Source organism: Sturnira hondurensis, unplaced genomic scaffold (genome assembly GCF_014824575.4).
Source record: "Sturnira hondurensis isolate 20B ecotype Veracruz unplaced genomic scaffold, ASM1482457v3 Scaffold0022258, whole genome shotgun sequence".
Lineage (NCBI taxonomy): Eukaryota > Metazoa > Chordata > Mammalia > Chiroptera > Phyllostomidae > Sturnira > Sturnira hondurensis.
The window spans coordinates 1,077,072-1,103,524 of NW_028094889.1; the positions used below are offsets into that span (position 1 = coordinate 1,077,072).

Below are 26,453 nucleotides of genomic sequence, written 5' to 3' on the forward strand. Positions count from 1 at the left end.
TGCTAACTGTCCATATTCACATGGAGATACAGTGTAATCTCTGAGCCCAATATACAGAGAAAGGAGGAAAAAAGCTAGAATACTATGCACTACTATACAGGGGCCAAGCATCCAGGTTCCAGCAGAGCTAAGGAAAGAAAAGCATTTTTCTTTTTTCCCACTGAGCACAGTGGTGTTGATTCCATAAGGTTTTTTTTTTTTTGTCAAGATAGGAAAGGATAAAAATGAATTTGAAACAGAAAGGGGCAGAGACTCTTTTCCCACTGTATTCTGCTAAAGGTACATCCTCCCCACCCCAAGTAAGGTGAGAACCATGGTGTAAAGGAGAGAAAAATAGATCTCAAAAACAGAAGACTGAGCACAAGAGGGGGAAAAAGAGTGAAACTTGTTTCCAGGGACTGGAGAAAATTGAAAAAGGTTGGAGTTCATCAGTGTTCCATTAGTCATCTTCTCCATCTTCCTTCCCTTCTTCCCCCTCATCATCATCTTCACATTTTTCACCTCATCCTTATCCCCTGCTTCATCAATATCTTCCAAGCCTTCCTCCTCTTCATCATCATAATCTTCTCCTTCCCCTTGTTTGTCATCCATATCTGGGACCAAGCAGTACTGCAATGGATTTGGCCAAATATCATCTTTGATGACTTCTAGTAACTCATCTGCACCTGCATCAGAATGGTCAGTAAACCAAGTAAAAAAGCTTCCAGTTCCTCATGCTGCTTCTTCCTGCTGGCTTTATTTTGCATTTGACTTAAACGTTATGTCAAGTCCTTTCCAGATTTTCATTTGATTTCAGAGGACTTTAAAGATGAATTGCTACTCTCATTCAAATGAAATTCTTTGGAGAGAACTTTATTTTCAAAGTAAGAATTTTCATGAAAATAAAAATCTATTCCGTAACCTGATTTAATATCTTCAAATTCTGTTACTTCAACTCTCGTCAAATAATGCAGCACCTTTTCATCCTCTTTCCCAAGCAGTGCAGACACTTGTGGATGGTTGACAAATGTTGTTACCCCCAAATTTGGGATTTTGGTAATCAATTCTGACCTGTTCTAAAAAAATGGTTGGCAGAGTTTGTTATATTTCTGTTCTACTTTCAAAGTCTCCTCTGGAGCTTCTTCATTAAGTCTGTCTATTTTATTTTGTACTTCATCAATATGTTCAATTGCATCTAGCTGTTCTTTTTCTTCCTTTGGCAAATCCAGAGCAGTTGATTTCTTCTCTGGCTTGGTGGCAGGAGGAGGTCTCAGTTTCTTTGTTAGGGGTGGGAGTGAAGCCAGGCATTTTGGAGCCAAACTGCAAGATAAGTTGGAGAATCTGACCAAGGGGAAGTTGCACTGCTGGTAGAAGTTCTGCAAAATCTAATATTGGTTTTAATGCTTGGAGAAAAGGCACATTCTATTTTGTTTTCTCCTCGGTGCTGAAAATCTCTTTCTTTCTTTCTCTTTAGTTGGAACACACAAGATTTTTCAAATATGACCTTAGAATGTGAAATCCAGAAAGCAAGACATTTTATCTGGAAGAACATATGCTTTTTAATATACTTGACTGGTTCTTGGCAATTGAAGCAGCAGAGGGCAGGATGGTGCAGGGGAAAAATCAGAGTCCCATCAGCCAAAAGCCTAGGTGTGGTCCCATTCCCTGTGGAAAACTTTTCACCTTTGCTGGGTGTCTGTTAACTTGTCTGCAAAATCAGAAGCTGGGCTGGAGAGACTTTTATATACCTAGCATATTTTTTCTTCCATTCAGTAATAATACTATATACCTATTTATCTGCCAGACAATTTGCTAGGTGCTGGAAAAGAATAGTAAAAAGGGTGAAACAAAGTCCCTGGAATTTGGAATTTATATTCTTGTAAGGGTGATAAACAATTAATAATTTCACAAGTAACATTGTTTCAGACAATGCCAAGAGCTACAAATAAGCAATCATTGGCCTTGTTTTTGGCCCCTCCTTTAATAGTCCTGACCCCTTCCAAGACTTTGCAGACATTGAGTCCATTTTTCCCTAAATATGCACAAGCCCCTCCCACCTTGCTTTGAGGTCTCAGCTCTGATGTCACTAAAGTGCCTTCTGAGCCTACCATGGCTAATTTTGGTTTCTCCTACCCCAATCACTTTATAGCATCATGTTACTCTGTTCTATTTCATTTGGAACACTTATGTCTCTCTGAAACAGTACTCTTCTATTTTAGTACATCATTTAGAAGAATGTGATATCCAAAACCCAATTTTTCTGTTAATATGCTTGTAGGTGAATGATTTAATTTCTACCATGCCCAAACTGTCTCCTGTTGTATAGAATGAAGAAACTATATCTGAGCTACCTTTTAGAGGTGTTCTGAAGAATATTTTGATAAGTGTTAGGTACTGACCATACCTGCATTTATTTATTTATATATTCATCTATTTATTTGTTTTACATCTTGTTAGAAAAAAAATCACATATATGGACCAGAGATTTAACTTACAGTAAAGGAATTTAGAGAATGCTCTTGGAGGGAGTCGGGAAGATGGCGACAGAGTAGCACGGAGGAAACCCAGCTCCCGTGCATCTGGAAGAAAATCCAGGCGGATCTACCAAAGAACAGCATAATCAACCAACAAATCCCCAACATTTATGAAAATAAGAGACTAGAGAGTGTGACAGAGGAACCAGACAGCTGCAGGTTGGCGAGGACTCCAGAAGGCAAGTGAGAACAAAAGCAGCTACGCCTGTGGCATGCCCAAGGCGGGCGACCTCCAGTGGTGCGTGAGTATGGAGGAGAAGCAGTGGGCAATCTGGGACAGCACCATCAGTGGGAAACAGAGGCCCCGTCTGAATCCAGGGCCAGGGCACCTGTGGGGGAGGGAATTCCAGAGGCCCGGCACCCAGTGGGCTGGCAACAGACTCTGTGGGAGCCATGGGCCTGCTATAGGGTCCGTGGGAGAGAACTGACTCCCCCCCTCCCCGTCTAGGCAGGCAGGTTAATATCGGGCAGAGACCAGTGGGCTTAAGTTAACGTAAAGGGTGGCAAGGGCAGAGGACCCTATTCAACTGCAGACTCTGTGGTTGCCAGCCCGCCAGCCCACCAGCCTGCCAGCTGGCCAGCCCAGGGGATTTAAGAAGGACACTGTCGTTGCCGATCTTTTGGGATTGGACTGGGCTGAGAGGCAGGCTTTGTGGAGAAGTCTGTATTGGAAAGTGAACTGAGGTGCTCTGTGACAGCAGCTTGCCTCACGGCCCAACCACCCAGCAGCCATCAAGGGGAGGGGGTGGGAACACCTGGGTCCTGCCATGGGACTGAGAAGGACAGTGCCAGATACCTCGGGACACAGGCAGCCTCCCAGGGGTGTGGACACCCACATCCCAATCAGGTAGCCTGGCTCCCTCATGCCTGCATACCTGCCCTCAGAGAGGCCCAGCTGGCCACAACCAGAAAAACCAGTTTGGACAGTTTGAAACCAACAAAGGAAGGGTGGGGTTTGGGGGGGGGGGTTTGTTTCCTTTTTTTTTCAATGTGTGTGTGTGTGGGGGGTGTTTCCCCTTCCCTCTTTTTTTCTCTCTCAACTTCTTTTGTAAGTAATCTTATATCTTTTAAACTGTATTGTTGCTCTATCTTTCAATACTCTGTCCCTCATTTCTTTTTCTTTTTGTCCAGTTTTAGTCCTTCCATTCTTTTTTTTTTTTAAGATTTTATTTATTTATCTTTAGAGAGGAAAGGAAGGAGAGAAGGAGAGAAACATCAGTGTATGGTTGCCTCTCATGAGTCCCCTGCTGGGAACTGGCCCGCAACCCAGGCATGTGCCCTGACTGGGAATTGAACCGCGATGGTGTGGTTCGCAGGCCCGCGCTCAATCCACTGAGCTACACCAGCCAGGACCCTTCCGTTCTTCCCAAATTTTCCGCTTATCCCTTTTTTCTCCTGACTTTTGTGTGTGTGTATGTGTGTGTGTGTTGGATTGTTTGTTTGTGTGTTGCTTAGTTTTCTTTTAGGTGTATTATTTTTTTTTTTGCATTATTCTTACTTCTTATTTTTATTTTAAGAATATCTTTGTATCCCTCCTCGTTCTGTACAGGTTTCTTACTCCTGGCTGGTTATATCGTACTACCTGACAGGTTTCCACTGCTCTTTCCTCCACAGTGTATTGCTAATTTTCTATACTTCACTTGCTTTCCTTTGCCATACTACCCTAGTTCTATAACCCCCATTTAGACAGATCACATAGAGTCTATCACGTGAGTGTTGCTCTAATATTACTGTAAATAAGAGCTGTTCTATACAACGGTAATACTTCATAAAACATCTCTTGGACCTTAGACCACCTTACAGGTTCCTGGATTCTATTACTTTATTTATTCACATGCTACACCCAGTTACTAACCTGTACTAACCAGTTACTAACCTTACCTCAAAATCTGACCACCTTCAGCCACACTGCTTTCTAGATACAACTCACAAGCCCCCTCTTCCCAACAAGAGACTTAACTTATGTCCATCCTTTCCTAAAAGTGGCAAGCTGGGTTGAAGAGCATGGTTAACTCTATACATAACCTAAAGATTGTCCATTTCTTCTCTGCTAACTGTGTCTGTAAATAACATAAAATAATCTTCCACTATCACAAACCATTTTGCCTCCCCCTCCAATTGATCACACATACACAATAAAGAAAGGAGTAGGTGGAAGTGGAGAAGACCAAGATACCTGCAGGAGACTGCACCACTGAATTTCACAGGTATCCTACCACAGAAGTTCACACCATAAACCCAGGGAACCTGAACAGATCAATTTAAGAAGCTGAGACCAACAAGAACAGTATCACAAACAATGGGAAGACAAAGAAACAATCCCCAAATGAAAGAAAAGGAGGAAGCCACAGAAAGAATGTTAGATGAAATAGAGGCAAGACAACTATCAGATGTGGAATTCAAAGCACTGGTTATCAGGCTATTCATAGAGCTTACAATGAGCTACCAGAAACTACAGGGGAGCTACCATGAACTCTCTGCAAACAATACTAACATGAAAAAGGAAATACAAGCCATCAGTAAAGGCCAAAAGGAAATGAAGAATACAATTTCTGAAATGAAGAACACAGTAGAAGGTATGAAGAATAGAATCGATATGGCAGAAGGTCACATAAGTAAGATTGAGACAGGATAGAAAGAATCTCCTAGACAGACCAAGTAATTCTCTTTCTGAAAAAGAGAATCAGAAAAAATGAGGAGAATTTAAGAGGAATGCAAGACAACATGAAACGTAATAATATCCAAATAATAGGAATACCAGAAGGAGAGGAAGAAGAACAAGTGATAGAAAACCTACTTGAAAGAGTAATAACAGAAAATTTTCCTAAGTTGAGGAGAGATAAAGTCACATGGATCCAGGAATCGCAGAGAGTCCCACGCAGGTGGAACCCAAAGAGGCCTACTGCAAGACACATCATCATTAAAATGGAAAACCTCCAAGACAAAGAGAAAATCCTAAAGGCAGCAAGGGAGAAAAAGGAAGTAACATACAAGCGCGCCCCAATAAGTTTAGCTGCCGATTTCTCAATGGAAACATTCCAAGCAAGAAGAGAATGGCAAGAAATATTCCAAGTAATGAGAACCAGAGGCCTACAATCAAGGCTACTGTACCCAGCAAGGCTCTCAATCAAGATAGAAGGCCAAATAAAGAGCTTCCAAGACAAAAGAAGTCTAAAAGAATACGCTTCCACCAAACCAGCTCTGCAAGAATTACTAAAAGGGCTGCTTTAAGGAAAGGAAGGAAAAGAGAGAGACTGAGAGGAACACAGGTTCATAAATGCCAATGAATAAGTACCTTTCAATAATAACCATAAATGTAAATGGATTAAATATACCAATTAAAAGACACAGAATAGCTGAATGGATAAGAAAGCATGACCCACACATATGCTGCCTACAAGAGACCCACCTCAGGTCAAAAGACCATCACAGACTAAAGGTGAAAGGATGGAAACAAATTTTCCAAGCAAATGGATAAGAAAAAAAAGTCGGGGTAGCAATTCTCATATCAGACAAATTAGACTTCAAAAACAGGGCCATAAAGAGAGACCAAGAAGGTCACTTCATATTACTCAAGGGAAGAATCCACCAAGAAGACATTAACATCATAAATATATATGCACCAAACATAGGAGCACCCAAATATATAAAGAAAATCCTACAGGACGTCAAGAAAGTTATTGACAGCAACACAATTATAGTAGGGGATTTTAACAGCCCACTGTCAAAAATGGAGAGATCTTCCAAACAAAATATCAACAAAGATATTGCAGCATTAAACAACACTCTAGATGAAATGGACCTAATCGATATATATAGAGTCCTTCATCCCAAAGAAGCTAAATACACATTCTTTTCAAATGCACATGGAATATTTTCCAAGATAGACCACATGATAGGACACAAAATGAGACTCAACAAATTTAGAAAAATAGAAATCATACCAAGCATTTTCTCTGATCCCAAGGGGCTGAAATTGGAAACTAACCCCACAGGAAAAAAACCCAAAACACCCAAAAGCATGGAGACTGAATGGTATGCTATTAAACAACGAATGGGTCAAGATAGAAATTAGAGAAGAAATAAAGTTTCTGGAAACAAATGAAAATGAACTTACAACAACCCAAAACTTATGGGACACAGTGAAGGCAGTCCTGAGAGGGAAGTTCATAGCAATACAGGCTTACCTAAAGAAAATAGAAACATTTCAAACAAACAACCTGACACCTCCAAGAACTCGAGGAACAACAACAAAGACAGCCCAGAACAAGTAGAAGGCAGGAAATAGCCAAGATCAGAGCAGAACTAAATTACATAGAGACTAAAAGCACAATTCTAAGGATCAATGAATCCAGGAGTTGGTTTTTTGAAAAGATAAACAAAATAGATAAACCTTTAAGTAGGCTCATTAAGAAAAGGAGAGGACACAAATAAACACAATCAGAAATGAAATAGGAGAAATTACAACTGATACCACAGAAATAGAAGGGATTGTAAGGAATTACTATGCAGAGCTGTAAGTGAAGAAATTTGAAAACCTAGGTGAAATGGACAAATTTCTAGAAAAATATAATCTTCCAAAACTCAATGAAGAAGAAGTAGAAAGCCTGAACAGATCAATAACAGCAGATGAAATTCAAGCAGTAATAAACTGCCCCCCCACACACAAAAGCCCTGGCCCAGATGGTTTCACAGGAGAATTCTACAAAGCTTTTAAGGAAGAGCTAACCCCTATTCTTCACAGACTATTCCAAAAATTCCAGAGTGAGGGAAATCTCCCCAACACTTTTTATGAAGCCAGCATAATCCAAATTCCAAAACCAGATAGAGACACAAGAAAGAAAGAAAACTTCAGGCCAATATCGCTGATGAACATAGACATTAAAATCCTCAACAAAATGTTGGCAAATCGCATCCAAGAATACAACAAAAAGATCATACACCACAACCAAGTGGCATTCATCCCAGGGATGCAAGGATGGTTCAATATTCACAAATCAATAAATGTAATACACCACATAAAAAAAAGGAAAGACAAAAACCACATGATCATATCAATAGATGTGGAAAAAGCTTTTGATAAGGTACAACACCCATTTATGATAAAGGTACTCAGCAAAGTGGGAATAGAGGGAGCATTCCTCAATATAATAAAGGCCATATATGAAAGACCTACAGCCAACATCATACTCAATGGGCAAAAACTAAAAGCTTTTCCACTAAGATCAGTAAGAAGACAAGGTTGTCCACTTTCACCACTTCTATTCAATATAGTACTGGAAGTTCTAGCCACAGCGATCAGGCAAGAAAAGGAAATAAAAGGTATCCAAGTTGGAAAGGAGAAAACAAAACTGTCGTTGTTTGCAGATGACATGATAATGTACATGGAAAATCCTATAGTCTCTACCACAAAAACTGCTCGAACTAATAAATGAATTTGGCAAAACAGCGGGATACAAAGTCAATATCCAGAAATCAAAGGCATTTTTGTATACCAACAATGAAACAGCCGAAACAGAAATCAAGAAAAAAAATCCCATTTGATATAGCAAACACAAAAATAAAATATCTGGGAATAAAGCTAACCAAGAAGGTTAAAGACCTGTATGCAGAAAACTACACGACACTGAAGAAAGAAATCAAGGAAGACACAAACAAATGGAAACATATACCGTGTTCATGGATTGGAAGAATTAACATCATCAAAATGTCTGTACTACCCAAAGCAATTTACAGATTTAATGCAATACCTACTAAAGCACCAATGGCATATTTCACAGACATAGAACAAACACTTCAAAAATTTATATGCAACCATAAATGACACTGAATAGCTACTGCAATTTTGAGAAAGAAGAACAAAGTAGGAGGGATCACAATACCTGATATCAAACTGTACTACAAGGCCACTGTAATCAAAACAGCCTGGTACTGGCATAAAAACAGGCACATAGACCAATGGAAAGGAACAGAGAGCCCAGAAATAAACCCAAATCTCTACAGTCAATTAATGTTCGACAAAGGGGGCAGTAACATAAAATGGAGTAAAAATAGCCTCTTCAACAAATGGTGTTGGGAGAACTGGACAGCTACCTGCATAAAAATGAAACTGGAGCACCAACTTACACCATACACCAAAATAAATTCAAGGTGGATAAAAGACTTAAATATAAGCCATGACACCATTAAAGTCCTAGAGGAGAACATTGGCAGGAAAACCTCAGATATTTCACGCAGCAACATTTTTACTCATAGTCCCCTAGAGCAAGGGACATAAAGGAAAGAATAAACAAATGGGATCTCATCAAAATTAAAAGCTTCTGCATGGCCAAGGAAAACAGTAACAAGATAAAAAGAGAGGCAACAGTTTGGGAAAACATATTTACCAATGACACTTCAGACAAGGTTTAATCTCCAAAATATACAAAGAACACACATGACTCTACTCAAAGAAGACGAGCAACCCAATTAAAAAATGGGCAAAGGACTTGAACAGACACTTTGCCAAGGAGGACATACAGAGGATCCAGACACACATGAAAAGATGCTCGATATCACTAGCTATCAGAGAGATGCAAGTCAAAACCACAATGAGATACCACTTAACACCAATCAGAATGGCTACCATAAACAAAGAAACAAACAAGTGTTGGAGAGGTTTTGGGGAAAAGGGGACTCTAGTTCACTGTTGGGATTGCAGACTGGTACAACCACTATGGAAAACAGTATGGAATCTTCTAAAAAAACTAAAAATGAACATGCCTTTTGACCCAGCAATTCCACTGTTAGAAATATATCCTAAGAACGCTGAAACACCAATCTAAAAGAACCTATGCACTCCGATGTCCATAGCAGCACAATTTACGATAGCCAAGAGTGGGAAGCAACTTAGATGCCCATCGGTCAATGACTGGATCAAAAAACTATGGTACATTTACACAATGGAATTCTATGCTGCAGAAAGGAAGAAGGAGCTCCTACCCTTTGCAACATCATGGATGGAACTGGAAACCATTATGCTGAGCGAAATAAACCAGGTGGTGAAAGACAAATACCATATGATATCACTGTTAACAGGAATCTAAACAAAACAAACAAGCAAGCAAAATGTAACCAAAGACACTGAAATGCAGAACGTGCTGACAGGGTTCAGAGGTGAGAGGGGAGAGAATCACAGGGGAAAAGGGGAAGGACTCAAATGAACAAGTATAAAGGACACATGGATAATAACTAAGGTGGCGGGCGGAGATGGGAGGGAGGTGAGGAGCACTGGGCGGGGGGGGGCAGGGCTGGGAATACAAGACAGAAAACTGTACTTGAACAAGAATTAAAGAAAATTTTTTTAAAAAAAGAGAATGCTCTTAACTTCTCTAAATCTCTGTTTTTAGCAGAGGTAATAATCACCTACCTGTATGACTTTCTTTTTGCTGATTCTTAAACAATATCATTGAAACTGCTAACAAAGTATCAATATACAAGGACCTTAAGCCTACTAGAGTGTCATTGAATTAGCATTAGTAGTTTAGTGAAAAGTTTTGGAAAAGTTTTCAGCACACTGTTTCTGTGTGCTCTTACCTACGTCACAACTTGTGACTGGAGAAAATAACATCACTGCACTATTAACTCAGATTCTCAATGGTGTGTCACAACAAAGAAAAATGCAAAGTGCACTCTAAGCAGAAAACATTCCATTCTATACTTTAGCCCCATCAAGCAGAAAAACAACACAGACATCAAACTGTACCTCTCCCTCCAGCCTCCCCTAGTGCAGTCCTACCACATTGCCAGCACTGTGGGTACCAGGGCCATGCACAGCTGCCAGGGGTAGGCAGCATGACTGATGAACCAACTAAAAATAGCATGGACAGAGGTCAGAGGTAAAGGAAACTTGGTCTCAGGTGAACATTGACCCAGAGAAGTGGAGCATTTTCCCAAGATCAAATGCTTCTTTAGAGGAAAACAGCTGCTGCTTCCACATGGTCAGGTTTTAAGTCCAAGGTGTAAGTAAACAACAGAGCAAAGGAAATTCTTCATTTCATTTCTTAATAAACATTTATTGAGGGCCTATTAGATTGGATACAAACAAACATTTTGAAGATAACAAATTTGATGAGCCATCCAAAACAGATCTGTAGAAATTTGAAAAAACTCCATCAGCCTTCTCCTCCTCTCTGTGTAATTACTATACTATACCACCTGGCCTCAGTCTTCACCAAGAGAAGGGTCCTCATGTCATCAAAGGATGCAAAAGTATGCTATTTACAGAAAGATAGAGGAAACGAAACAATGCTCAAGTTGTTTTGTACTGAAGCTCAAATGTAAAATGCCCTTCCCAAACCACTCAATATTTAAGGTAAGGTTCTGTTTCTGATAGAAGATGTTCCCTCATTTCTTTCTCTAAACAGGTTTTGGGACTTAGAATAATAGAGTAAAAGTGAAGAGAATAAAGGGTTATCTTCAGAATGGTCAGTCTTCATTCCTTCAGCAATTCTCCAGGCCTCACCTCCCTGTAGGTACAATTAAGTTGCACTATCCTGACCTTTGCTAGCTCGGAACCCTCCTTTGAGTTAGTGCAGAACCTTAACCCTTGGCTAGTTTCTAACTGCCCATCTCTTCAGTCCCTTGGGGCTTACTGAGCAAGATCCAGGTTAAGGCCACAAAGGCCTGAATACCCCCACCCCTCCCACTTGTGCAATTTACCGTGCATGTGCACCTGAGAAAGGTTCCTCAACTGCAGGACTTCAGGTGCTCTTTGGGCGTGGAGCTTCTGAAAGGGTTATGGGCTCCACTTGAAAGCCACCCAAAGCCTCAGGCTTCCCTTTGGTTTTGGAAAATGGGAGGAGAATGTCTCTTTTCCTGATGTTGGGTCCCATGTTATCACTTGACGTTTGAAACAACACTGTCTCCTAGGAGATAGTTTCTCCAGTTTCCCTACTGCCAATTTATCAAGGCAGGAAAAGATAATACCTGCCTAGGAAGTGTTCATGGTACCTCCTTGGTCAGGCCATCCCAGCTTGCAAATCTGGGATCTTGGGCAAATCTGCTAGCTTCTCTCTACTTTAGCTTCCTTTATGGCAAAGAAAGTATTCCTAATTATTATTGACCCTGGCCAGGTAACTCCATTTACTAGAGTGTAGTCCAGATACACCAAGGTTGCAGCTTCAATTCCTGGTCTGGTCAACAAATGAATGCATAAATAAGTGGAACAACAAATTCATGTCTCACTCTCTCTCCTTTCCTTTCTTTCTCAAATCAACTTAAATTGTTTAAAATATAATAATTATTATTTAATTGGGCAGCTGAAGATCAAATTAGATCACTGTATATAGTGGTAAGAACACCATTCAGTGTGTAGTGAGCACATGATACACATTAACTGCTGCTTTTTTCATCATCCTGTGTATCACTTCACCCCCCCCCAACTCCATCTTTGAGGCACAAAATTTCCTCTGATTCAGCATCCCCTCCTCTCAGATCCCATTAAACAAGAAGGTGTGTTAAGTCACTGAGGTGCTATTGGACTCCACTTGTCTGAGAAATCAGAAAATACAGACAATCATTTTCAGAATTAATGTGGCTATTTTAAGTCTACTGAAAGAACCACCAAAACTAAATGGATTAATTGCATTCTAAAAGTTAAACTCAATCTGAGATGTCAACAAATGACAAATGAATTAATATGTTTTTCAGGACTACAGCGAAGTTTCAACATCCTGAAGATCTCAATTAGGATCAAAGTTTTCTCCAAGTATCTATATGTAACATTGGGTCATAATCACTTGAACAACAAAATCAATATACTTTAACCACTCCAGCTTTATTTCCAACTTTCATGAACATGGCTGCAACTCTTAGCCACACAGTATCATTAGAAGCATCCTTACATTTTTCCCACAGTTTATAGCACTTCAGTTTGGCACCTTGGTTTCAGTGGTCCTGTTTTGCTCTCAGTTTTCCTCTGAGAGCAAATCATATAACCTCTGAGTCATTCTTGACAGCTTTCTTCCTCTTCCTTCCTGAAACTATAAAATACCAGCAAATCCTCTGTTCTTGTTGCAATATAATGCCCTCCTCAGCAGCAGTAGTGCAGACTTCTATTGTTGTAACCTGCTTTGAGGGGGACTTCCAGTTATAGGGATCAGATGCCTCAGTGGAAACCTAGGGAGGGGTTTTCCCAGCCTCTCACTCCCTCCTGTCCTGACACAGAGAGAACTAGCTCTCAGCTGGAGCCCAAGAGGGAGAGAAACATCAGGACAAGTGCTTCCTCCCTGTCCAGAGCTTCAGGTACAGGGGCCTTTCCCACAAAGTAGGGCCAGTCTCCAGGCAAAGGAATGTGTGTGTTTTAAGACCAAACCTAGGCTGGAGATCTTCGCCCACCCCCTTTCAAAATCCCTTTGAAGATGTGCAAAAATCTTGCCAGCAGCAAGCTTGTGAGCTCCTCTTTGTATCCTGACAGCAGTAGATTCCTGCTGGTCTTTACATGATGGGACTTGTGAAAAAATCATTTTACAACTTTCTCCCTATAGACACCAAAATCTAAAAACTTAATAGGAATAAGCTTTAAGTAATATAAGGCATCAGACAAGACATTCAGTCCTGAAGGATAATGCTCCCATCTTAAAGCTTTGTTATCAAGAAATACTTTTTTCTTAAAAATGGTTTAGAGACTGTTTTCCTTCAAAATTAGATGAAACATTCCTGGTTCCTTAAATAATTCCAGACCTTTCCTCATTTGATTTTCCTTCTCTTAACGCATTTCAGGTTCTTGATTTCTCTTAATATGGCACCCAAGAGGGAATGCACTATTCCTGAGGGGTGTGGCCGAAAGGTCAGCATTTATGCCCAAGATTAAACTGTTTCCAGATATAGACCTTGGCTAAAACCTTATTTTTTTTCACATGAACATATCCAGGTCTTCTGTTCTGTACTAATGAAATTGACTTGAAAGATTTTGTCTCTGTTTTTGGTTTTTAGGAGAATAAAGGACCCATAGAAATTGCTGGTACAGTGTTTCAAGTTGTGAGTTACAGCTCATTTGTGCACAATGAAATCCATTTCAGAGGTCACCACCAGCTTTACCTTTATAAATGAAATAAAGTAGAGTAGAAAATATCAGAGTGCATTGCATTCATGAGGGGCAAGAATTATGTCATGGAACTTTTGATTCTAACTATATATATGTGAATTTGCATGTCTACTATATTACCATCACCCCATCATTGAATTTGGTCAAAACACTGAAAGCCAGTGATCTAGTCTAACCAGAGACTGCAGCATGCTACAAGGCATAAGCATTTGCTTGAAATTTAGAGGCGGAGAATTCCTGGTTTTAAGTCTGAGCTCTGCCACTTCAAAATTGCATGAACACATGATCCTATTAAGCTTGATTGAAACTTAGCTCATTTCCTCATCTGCAAAAGGGGTGACAACAGTATTTGCCTCAAAGAGGTGTTAATCAGAAACACACTACTACTCACTTCCAGTTTCTAAGCTCACACCATGTGCCAGAATTCATTACACAACCTTTACCTGCATTATTGACCAAAAATAACCCTTTAAGTTTGATAGTATTGTTATCACCCATCAAACAAGGGAATTGAGGCAATTTGGTACAGGCATCTTTATTGATACATTTCACTATATCAGCCCTAAGTACACTATGACTCGACATAAATTTGATGTTACATTTAGAGTACTTAGCACAAGTAGTATTAAGTACTGACACCAAGGAGCCTTTAAAATCCAATGCCCTTTAAAATTCAAAGGGTGGGCCCTCCAAGAGATGAGGTGTTCAGGATGGTATGTAGGTTGGTGCCCTGCCTCCTTCACCAGGGAAGTTTTTCTAGTTTGGCTCTAGTACACAATGTGCTTTGTGATGAAGTTCATTGACAGCCTAGCAGAAGCACAGGAAACAACAAACAACTGCTGGTCTGTGGACCACACTCAGAGTAGCACTGGGTTAGGTGGTAGTTCTGTAATCATCAAGTCATCATGATCATGTTAGTATTGGTCTGTTAGTATTGTCATATTCAGATCTCCTCTTTCACTGTTTGGAGGGCTTTTTACTATTCCAGCAAAGGTAAACCTGTACATTTCTGCCTGTTCACTTTCATCTTGTAGATTTCAGCACAATGTAAGTTTTCTTAGAATCTTTATTTATTTGTTTATTTACATTCTATTTTTAGAACATATAAATTATCATTTGCTTTTCTTTTTTTCTTTTTTAAAAATCATTTCATTGTTGTTCAAGTACAGTTGTCTGCATTTACTCCTCCCCACACACCAGCTCCCCACCTCCCTACCTTGCTCCCATAGTTTTCTCCATGTGTCCTTTATGTTTATTCCTGAAAATCCTCCCTCCCTACACCCCCATTATCCTCTCCCACCTCCACTTTGGTTACTGTCAGATTGTTCTTAATTTCAATGTCTCTGGTTATATTTTGTTTGCTTTTTTGTTTTTTTTATTAGGTTCCACTTAAAGGTGAGATACTATGGTATTTGTCCCTCACTGCCTGGTTTATCTCACTTAGCATGCTGTTCTCCAGTTTCATCCATTCTGTATCAAAGTGTTGGAGCTCCTTCTTTCTCTTTGCTGCATAGTATTCCATATGGTAAATGTACCATAGGTTTTTCTTTTTAAGTATTTTTTTATTTTTTAAAATTTGTTCAAAATGTTCCTGCCTTTTTCCCCCACCTCAACCCAACCCCCCAGTCCTCCCCACCTCCCTTCATTTCCAAACCCCACTGTTATTGTCCATGTGTCCTTTATAATTGTACCTGTAAACCCTTCACCCTTTCCCCCTATAATACCCTCCCTTCTCCTCTCTGGTCACTGTCAGCCCATCCTCTATTTCAATGTCTTTGGTTATATTTTGCTTGTTTGTTTGTTTTGTTGATTAAGTTCCTGTTAAAGATGATATCATATGGTATTTGTCATTCAACACCTGGCTTACTGCACTTAGCATAATGCTTTCCAGTTCCATCCATGCTGTTGCAAAGGGTAGGAGCACCTTCTTTCTTTCTGCTGCATAGAATTCCATTGTGGAAATGTACCATGGCTTTTTGATCCAGTCATTTATTGATGGGCACTTATGTTGCTTCCAGCACTTGGCTGTTGCTATGAACATTGGGGTCTATAGATTCTTTTGAATTGATGTCTCAGGGTTCTTAGGATATAATTCTGGCAGTGTGCTGGGTCAAAAGGCGAATCCATTTTTAGTTTTCTTAGGGAGTTCCGTACTGTTTTCCACAGTGGCTACACCAGTCTACAATCCCACCAACAGTGGACTAGAATTCCCTTTTCTCCACATCCTCTTTATCACTTGTTTGTTGATTTGTTTATGATGACCTGTCTGACTGGTCTGAAGTAGTATCTCATTGTGGTTTTAATTTGCATCTCTCTGATGGGTACTGATGCTGACCATCTTTTCATATGTCCCAGAGTCCTTTGTATGTCTTACTTGGAGAAGTATTTTTGCCCATTTTGCCCTTTTTTTAAATGGGGTCATTTGTCTTCCTGGAGTAGAGTCATGTGAGTTCTTTGTACATTTTGGAGATCAGCCTCTTGTCCCAAGTATCATTGGCAAATATGGTTTTCCACAAAGATTGTTCTCTTTTCATTTCAATGCTGTTTTCTTTAGCTGTGCAGAAGTTTTTTATTTGATGAGATCCCATTTGTTTATTATTTCCTTTATGTCCCTTGCTCTAGGGGACACATCAGTGAAATATTGCTGCATGGAATATCTGAGATTTTCAGGCCTGTCCCCTCCTGAAGGACTTATGGTATCACAATTTATATTTAGGTCTTTTTTTATCTTGAATTTATTTTTGTGCATGCTGTAAGTTGATGGTCAAGGTTCATTGTTTTTTTGGATGTAGCTGTCCAGTCTCCCAACACCATTTGTTCAAGAGGCTATTTTTGCTCCATTTCAAGCTGCTGCCCCCTTTGTCAAATATTAATTGACTGTAGAGACTAGGGTTTATTTCTGGGCTCTCTATACTGTTCCACGGTCCATATGTGTGTTCTTATGTTACTATCAGGCTGTTTTGATTACAGTGGCCATGTAATACCATTTGATATCAGCTATTCTGATCCCTCCTACTTTGTTCTTCTTTCTGAAAATTGCTATAGTTATTCAGGGTCATATATTCTTCCACACACATTTCTTTTTTAAAAAATATATTGTATTGATTATACCTTTACAGTTGTCCCATTTCCCCCTTCATTCCCCTCTACCTTGCACACCCCTCCCCCCAATCCCCCACTTTAGTTTATGTCCCTGTGTCACAAGTTCTTTAGGTTCTTTATTTCCCATACTATTCTTGCCCTCCCCCTTGTCTATTTTCTACCTACCATCTATGCTACTTATTCTCTGTATCTTTTTCCCCCTTCTCCTCCGCCCACTCCCCTGTTGGTAACCCTCCAAGTGATCTTCATTTCTATGGTTCCGCTCCTGATCTAGCTGACCTCTTAGTTTGCTTTTGTTTTAGTCACACAAATTTCTGGAGTGTCTGTTCTATATCTGTAAAATATGCCATTGGTACTTTAATAGGCATTGCATTGAATGTATAAATTGCTTTGAGTAGTATGGACATTTTGATGATAACAGTTCTTCCAACCCATGAACATGGTACATATTTCCATTTATTTGTGTCATCCTTAATTTCTTTCTTCAGTGTTGTGTAGTTTTCTGAGTACAGGTATTTGGTTACATTTATTCCTAGACATTTTGTTTTTCTTGTTGCTATATCAAATGGGATTTTTTTCCTGATTTCTGTTTCTGGTATTTCATTGTTGGTGTACAAAAATGCCTTTGACTTCTGAGTATTGACTTTGTATCCTGCTGTTTTGCCAAATTCGCTTATTAAGTGAAGTAGTGTTTGTTGGAATATAGGATTTTCTATGTACACTATCATGTCACCTGCAAACAATGACAGTTTTACTTCCTCCTTTTCAATTTGGATGCCTTTTATTTCTTTTTATTGTCTGATTGCTGTGGCTAGGACTTCCAATACTATGTTGAATAGGAGTGGTGAAAGTGGGCATCCTTGTTCTATTCCTGATCTTAGTGGGAAAACTCTAAGTTTTTGCCCATTGAATATGATGTTGGCTGTGGGTCTCTCATATATGGCCTTTATTATGCTGAGGAATGCTCCCTCTATTTCCACTTTGCTGAGTGTTTTAATCACAAATGGGTGCTGTACCTTATCAAATGATTTTTCTCCATCTATTAATATAATCATGTTATTTTTGTCTTTCATTTTGTTTTTGTGATGTATTACATTTATGGATTTGAGTATATTGTACCATCCTTGGTATGAATCCCACTTGGTCATCACAAATGATTTTTTACATATTGCTGGATGCGATTTGCCAGTGTTTTGTTGAGGATTTTAGCATCTATGTTCACCAGAGATACTGGCCTGCATTTTTCTTTCTTTGTTGTGTCTTTATCTGGTTTTGGAATTAGGATGATGCTGGCTTCATAAAAGGAGTTTGCAAGTCTTTCATCTTCTTGGATTTTTTTTGAATAGTCTGTGAAGGATAGGGGTTAGCTCTTTCTTAAATGCTTTGTAGAATTCTCCTGTGAAACCATCTGGTCCAGGGCTTTTGTGTGTTGGGAGTTTTTTTATTATTATTATTGCATCAATTTCATCAGCTGTTATTGGTATGTTCAGGCTTTTTGCTTCTTTTTTATTCAGTTTTGGGAGATTATATTTCTTTGAAAATTTGTCCATTTCACCTTGGTTTTCAAATTACTTAGCATGTAGTTCTTCATAGTGATTGCTTACAATCCTTTATATCTCTGTGGTATCAGTTGTAATCTGTCCTCTTTCATTTCTGATTGTGTTTTGGGGTCCTCTCTCTTTTTTACTTGATTTTGTTTATCTTTTTAAAGAACCAGCTCCTGGATTTATTGGTCCTTAGAATTGTGCTTTTAGTCTCTATGTCATTTAATTCTGCTCTGATCTTGGTTATTTCCTTCCTTCTACTTGCTCTGGAAGGTCTTTGTTGTTATTCCTTGAGCTCTTGTAAGCGTAGGGTTAGGTTGTTTATGTGACATGTTTCTCTTTTTTAAGGTAGGTCTGTATTGCTATGACCTTCCCTTTCAGAACTGCCTTTGCTGTGTCCCATAGGTTTTGGACTGTTCTAAATTCATTTTCATTTTTTCCAAGAACTTTTGATGTCTTCTTTCACCTATTCATCTTTTAACTGTATGCTATTCAATCTCCAAGAGTTTGAGTGTTTTTAAATTTTTTCCTTGAGGTTGGTGTCTAATTTCAGTCATGCGTGGTTGGAAAAAGTGTGTGATATAACTTCAATTTTCTTGAATTTGTTGAGGCTTGTTTTGTGTCTGACCATGTGGTCTATCACTGAAAATATTCCATGTGCATTTGAAAAGAATGTGTATTTTCCTTCTTTGAGATGAAAGGTTCTATATATATCAATGCTGTCATTTGATCTAGAACATTGTTCAATGCTGCAATATCCTTGTTGATATTTTGCTTGGGAGATCTATTTATTTTGTTTGGAAGATCTATTAATGGTGGGGTGTTAAAATCTCCTTCTATAATAGTGTTGCTGTCAATAGCTTTCTTGAAGTCCTTCAAGATTTTCTTTATGTATTTGGTTGCTCCTATGTTGGTTGCATATATATTTACAAAGTTTTTGTCCTTTTGGTGGATTCTTCCCTTGAGTATTACTAAGTGATCTTCTGGGTCTTTTTTATGGCCCTTTTCTTGATGTCTATTTTGTTTGATATGAGTATTGCTACTCTGGCTTTTTTTCCCCTGTCCATTTGCTTGGACTAATTGGTTCCAGCCCTTCACTTTCAGTCTGTATAGGTCTTTTGTTCTGAGGTGGGTCTCTTATAGGTAGTGTATTTTTAGGTCATAATTTCTTATCCATTCAGCTATTCTATGTGGTTTGATTGGAGCATTTAATCCATTTACATTTAAGATTATTATTGATAGGTACTTATTCATTGCCATTTTTTATACCTGTGTTCCTCTCTCTCTCATTCTTTTTTATTTCTCTTAAAGCAGTCTCTTTAGCATTTCTTGCAGAGCTGGTTTGAAGGAGATGTACTGTTTGAGGCTTCTTTTGTCTGGGAAACTCCTTATTTGGCCTTCCATTTTGATGAGAACCTTGCTGGATAGAGTAGTCTCAGTTGCAGGCCTTTGTTTTTCATTACTTGGAATATTTCTTGTCATTCCCTTCTGGTGTGAAGTGTTTCCATTAGAAGTCACCTCCTAGTCTTATTGGGGCTCCCTTGTATGTTACTTATTTCTCCTTTGCTGCCTTTAGGATTCTCACTTTGTCTTGAAATTTTGCCATTTTAATTATGATGTGTCTTGAAGTGGGCTTCTTTGTGTTCCTTTTGTTTGAGACTGTCTGTGTTTTTTGAATTTGTGTAATTTTTCTCTCATTAAATTAGGGAAGTTTTCCATCTTTACTTTTTCAAACAGGTTTCCTATCCCTTGCTCATCTTCTTCTCCTTCTAGTATCTCTATTATACAAATATCATTATTATACATGTTGTCCTGGAGTTCCCTTAACACCTCTTACTTCTTTCTGAGTCTCCTTTCCCTTTCTTGATTTTTCTGGATATTTTTTTCTATCTTTTCTTCCAACTGGCTGATTTTATCCTCTGCTTCATCTAGCCTTTTTTGGATTCCTTCTACTGTTTCCTTCAGCTTAGAAATTATATTCTTCATTTCCTCTTGGCCCTTGTGGCTAGTTTCTATTTCCTTTTTCATATTGATATAGTTTGCAGTGAGTTTGTTGTAGTTTCCCTGTAGTTTTTGTGATTCTCTGGGAGCTCATTGAGCTTCCCTATAACCACTGCTTTGAACTCAATGTCTTATAGTTGAGTTGCCTCTATTTCATTTAGCATTCTTTCTGTGGCTTCCTACTTTCCTTTTATTTGGGGTTTATTTCTTTGTCTTCTTGTTTTTATGAAACTCTTCTTGTTAGCCTCTGCTTCTTAAATTGATCTGTTCTGACTCCCTGGGTTTATGGTGTGATCTTCTGGGGTAGAAGACCTGTGAGATTCAGTAGTATAGTCTCCTTAATTTCCTGAACTTGATGGTCTTGGGCTGTTGCTTATGTTGGCTCTCTGTGTATCTTTGGGTTTTGAATATTGTTGGGTCTTTCTTTGGTGGGTGCTTCCCTACTGTTGTTTAACTGAGGGTAACTCTGCCCACCATGTCTTGTATTCTGCTGTGTAGGTGTGGACAGGTTGTGTTGAAGATGGTTCTTCCGTCTGTCCAAGATTTTGAGTCTTCTATCGTGCTCTTGTTCAGTTGTTTTTTTCTGGGCAATTTCTCCACCATTTAGGTATATTTTCAAATTGGTCCTGGGTAGAGGTTAGTGTGGCTTCCACTCACTTCTTCACCTTCTTCCATTATTATCTGTTGCTGGTTCCTTTGTTGGTGGATTTTCTTTTCCAGCAGGTATACTGGTGTTCAAGGCTTTCACTTGCTCTTTTATGTGGTCAGTTGGAGAGGGAAGGTAAAATGGATAAAGACAAAGGGAGTGTATTCCATGGAACTTATAGTACCAACCCATAGAGAAGAGATAGGAAATCCTTTAGATATGTATAGTGTTAACCATGATATTTCACGCGACTAGTCACCTTTTAGATAGGGTGGAAAAAGATAGAACTCTTGTTAGGGGTGGGGGAAGGATTGTGAGTTGGATCCAGAAATCAGTGAGCTGGTAGAGTGTCAGATTATGAAATATAGTGAGAGTAAAGGATAGAAAATAGGTGTAGGGTGTGAGAGAATAGAGTTAACCAGAACAGTAATAAAGTTCTGGAAGATAGTGAAGTGAGCTAAGATCTGGAAGGGGTGCTATGTATTATTTTCAATTGTATGGAACAATAATTTCTTACAATAGTAATGGAGCAACAAGCATATGGCAGAATCTATATGATCTGAATAACAAGACTAGGAAGTACACAATCTAGAGTAGGGTGCTACTACAGCACAAGTAAAGTGAAAGAAGGAAAATTAAAAATAAACTATGAAAGATAAAACAAGGAAAACTAGTCAGACAATGCAATTAAATAAGCAAGATGAAGAAAACTAAATAAAAAGAAGAGAAATAAAAAATACTAAGGTAGGGATAGGAGAAGATGGCGTAGGAGTAGGACAATGGACTCCTCTTCCCCCCATGCATGGGAGAAAAACCTGGCTGATCTGCAGAGAAACACAGCAGATAGCCCACAGTGACTCGGCATATAGGAAAATAGGAGTCTAGAAATTGTAGCGGACAATGAAAGACCAGATGGTGAGGAGACAGCTGCAGGTCAATAAGGTCCGAGGGAACAGCACAGAAGCCACAGGCCAGGCTGCTGCCTCTGCTGGGCCATGCCAGGGCCCCCAGCCGGGTCTGCTGCAAACTCTCTGGGAGCCGATGGCTGGCAGCAAGGTCCTTGGGAGAGAGCCAGGTCATCAGCTCCCTCCCTCCCTGGCCAGGTGCAGTTTAAAAAATGCCAGGAGAGACCTGTTTGCTTAAGGTGTCAGAGAGAGGAATGGGAACAAGGAAGCAAACAAGGGGGACTTGATCACCCATGGAGTCTGTGGTCTGTGGCTTGGGAGAATTGAGAGTCGCCCTTGCATTCCCTGTAGCACAGGGAAAGGTTCACACCCAAGCCTGTGGGACCAAGGAAGCCTAGCAAGGCTGGGAGTGCAGGCACACACCCCAGCCCAGGACTGTTATTCCTGGGGAAAGTCTGTTTTCAGTGGGGGCACTGGGGAAAGATGCTGGTCTGGATTTTGGGAGAGTACTCATGAGACCGTCTGAGTACACCAAGAAGGAAGAAGGGCCGCACCAATTGCCCCTCAGACTGCTGCAGCCAGTGAGACCATAAAAAACAGTTTGGCCAGCTGGAAACCAACAAGAGGGTTTTGGGGGGTTTTTTGGTTTTGTTTTTGTTTAACTAATGTTTTATTTTTTAAACTTCATTATTGTTTTATCTTTTAATACTTTTACCGTCTCTCTTCTTCTTTCTTGTTTTATTCCTCCTTCCTTTCTTTCCAAACTTATTGCTTTTTCCTCCCTTCTGCTGCCTTTTTCTTCTTTTTACCCTCCCCCCACAAGTGAGACAAAAGACTTGGAACAGTGAAAAGACCAGAATTGGACCCAAAGACCCAGAGTTGGGCATCCCAATATAGAGACAGAAAGACAAATTTCAATTTGCTATAGCAGGAAAACTACAAGTTACTGCATATTTGTATTTTTTCATTATTTTTTATTGTTCTTACATCTTTTATTTTAATAGTATCTTTGTATTCCTCCTCTTTCTGTATAGTCTTCTTTACCTAGGTTGGATATATTGTATCACTTGACAGGTTTCCCCTGTTCCCTTATTCTGAGTGTACTGCTCATTTACTGTCCTTTACTTCCCCTTGCCCAGTTAGCACACTATTGAAGGTCCCAACAATACTCCCTAACCTTGGTATCTCATAGATTCTGTCATATGATTGTTGCTCTAATATTATTGTAAATAATACCTGTTATATATTATTGTAAATACTACACAACACCCTCCTCCCCCAGATCTTAGCCCAGTTCATTGTTGCCTGAACTATAATAGTGTAGTGCTTAACTCGATTCTCTCTCACACTACACCTATTTACCATCCTTTATTCTCACTTTACCTCACAATCTGACCTCCCTCAACCTCACTGCTTTCTAGATCCAACTCACAAACCTTCTCTCTCCAACAAGAGCCTTCTCTTCTTTCCATCCTTTCTAAAAAGTGGGTAGTTGGGTTGAAGATTATGGTTATTGCTGTACACGGTCAGGGGATCTCCTATCTTTTCTCTACCCGCTGCTACTGTAAATATCATAGATACTCTCCTACTGTCATAAACCATTTTGCCTCCCCTCCAACTGATCACCCACATACAAAAAAAGAGTAGGTGGAAGTGGTGAACACCAGGATACCCAAAGAAAGAGAAAACCCAACAACCAAGAAACCACCAAAAGATAACAACAGAAGATGGTGAAGGAGGGAATGGAAACCACACAAACTTCAACCCAAGACCTATCTGGAAATACAACTAAACAGTGGAGAAACTGCCCAGGGCAAACAACTGAACAAGAGCAAAAGACAATCCTCAAAACCCTGTACACTCAGAAGAACTAGCTTCAACACAACCTGCCCTCACCAGCACAACAAATTAAAACAGGTAGTGGACAGAGGGACCAACAGTTCATCAGCTGGTGGGAAGGACCCACAAAAAAAAACCCCTCCAGGAACAACAAAAACCCAAAGACAAACTCAGAGCCAACATAAAGGACAGCCCAAGACAAGCAAACTGGGGAAACCACGGAGACTACACCACTGAATCTCACAGGTATTATACCACAGAAGTTCACACCATAAATCCAGAAAGCCAGAACAATCAGTTTGAGAAGCTGAAGCTAACAAGAAGAGCTTCACAAACAATGAGATGACAAAGAAACAACCCCCCAGTGAAAGGAAAGGAGGAAACCTCAGAAAGAATGCTAGATGAAATAGAGGCAAGTCAGCTATCAGATATTGAATGCAAGGCACTGGTTGTCAGGAAGTTCAAAGAGCTCACAATGAGCTACCAGAAACTACAGGGGAGCTACAATGAACTCACAGCAAACTATATCAACAAGAAAGAGGATATAGGAACTATCAGCAAGGGCCAAGAGGAAATGAAGAATACAATTTCGGAGCTGAAGGACACAGTGGAAGGAATCAAAAGCAAGAACCGTGGAGCAAAAGATGGGATGATTGAGTTGGAGGACAAAGTAGAAGAAAACTCCCAGAAAGAGCAAGAAAAGAAAAAAAGGCTCGCTTGTTTGCTTTGTTGTTTAGCTTCCTGTTAGAGGTGAGATCATATGGTATTTGTCCTTCAACACCTGGCTTATTTCACTCAGCATAATGCTTTCCAGTTCCATCCATNTGAGAGAAAAAGTCACACAAATCCAGGAATCACAGAGTGTTCCAATCAAGAGGAACACAAAGAGGCCTACTTCAAGACACATCATCATTAAAATGGCAAAATAATCAAGACAAGAAGACAATCTTAAAGGCAGCAAGGGAGACAAAGGAAGTAACACACAAGGGGGTCCCAATGAGTTTAGCTGCTGACTTCTCAATGGAAACACTCCAAGCAAGAAGAGAATGGCAAGAAATATTCCAAGTAATGAGAACCAGAGGCCTACAACCAAGGCTACCTTACCCAGCAAGGCTCTCAATAAAAATGGAAGGCCAAATAAAGAGCTTCCAAGACAAAAGAAGTCTAAAAGAATATGCCTCCACCAAACCAGCTCTGCAAGAAATACTAAAAGGGCTGCTTTAAGGAAAGGAAGAAAAAGAGAGAGACAATGAGAAGCACACGTATAAAAAGGACAAGTAATAAGTACCTATCAATAATAACCTTAAATGTAAATGGATTAAATGCTCCAATCAAAAGACATAGAATAGCTGAATGGATTAGAAAGCATGACCCACACAGTTGCTGCCTACAAGAGACCCACCTCAGGACAAAAGACCTACACAGACTAAAAGTGAGGGGCTGGAAACAAATATTCCAAGCAAACGGCCTAGAAAAAAAAAGCCGGAGCAGCAATACTCATATCAGACAAAACAGACTTCAAAAAAAGGACCATAAGAAGAGATCCAGAAAGTCAATTCATAATACTCAGGGGAAGAATACACCAAGAAGACATAAACATTGTAAATATATATGCATCCAACATAGGAGCACCAAAATATATAAAGAAAATCTTAGAGGACTTCAAGAAAGATATTGATAGCAACACAATTATAATAGGGGATTTTACCACCCCACTGTCAAAAATGGACAGATCTTCCAAACAAAATATCAACAAAGATATTGTGGAATTGAACAAAATCGTAGACGAAATAGACTTAACTGATATATATAGAGCCCTTCATCCCAAAGAAGCTAAATACACATTGTTTTCAAATGTGCAGGGAACATTTTCAAAGATCGACCACATGATAGGTGACAAAACAAGCCTCAACAAATTCAAGAAAATTTAAATTATCCCAAGCATTTTCTCTAATCACAAGGGACTGAAACTGGAAACCAACCCCAAAGGAAAAAACCCAAAACATTCAAAAACATGGAGATTGAATGGCACACTATTAAACAACAAATGGGTCAAGAATGAAATTAGGGAAGAAATCAAAAAGTTTCTGGAAACAAATGAAAATGAACTCACAACAACCCAAAACTTATGGGACACAGTGTAGGCAGTCCTGAGAAGGAAATTCATAGCAATACAGGCCTATCCAAAAAAGATAGAAACACTTTAAACAAACAACCTAACCGTACGCCTACAAGAAGTCGAGTAACAACACGAAAGACAGCTCAGATCAAGTAGAAGGAAGAAGATAACCAAGATCAGAGCAGAGTTAAATGTCATAGAGACTAAAAGCACAATTCTAAGGAACAATGAATCCAGAAACTGTTTTTTTAAGAGGATAAACAAAATCGACAAGCCATTAAGTAGACTCATCACGAAAAGAAGAGAGGACCCAAATAAACACAATCTGAAATGAAAAAGAAGTGATTACACTGACACCAAAGAAATAGAAGAAATGGTAAGAAATTCCTATGAAGAACTGTATGCCAAGAAACTTGAAAATCTAGGTGAAATGGACAAATTTCTAGAAAAACATAATCTTTCAAAACTCAATGAAGAAGCAGAAAGCCTGAACAGACAAACAAGAGCAAATGAATTGAAGCAGCAATAAAAAAACTCCCATCATACAAAAGCATTGGAGCAGATGGTTTCACAGGAGAATTCTACAAAGCTTTTAAAGAATAGCTAACCTCTATACTTCACAGACTATTCCAAAAAATTCAAAATGATGGAAGACTCCCAAACTCTCTTTATGAAGCCAGCATCATCCCAATTCCAAA

General features: G+C 39.4%; 1 pseudogene; it reads right to left on the bottom strand.

Annotated features, from left to right (window-relative positions):
• Nucleotides 1-370: 370 nt before the first annotated feature.
• LOC118979334 (protein SET-like) overlaps nt 371-26,453 on the bottom strand; it is a 65,899-nt pseudogene continuing 39,816 nt past the window's right edge.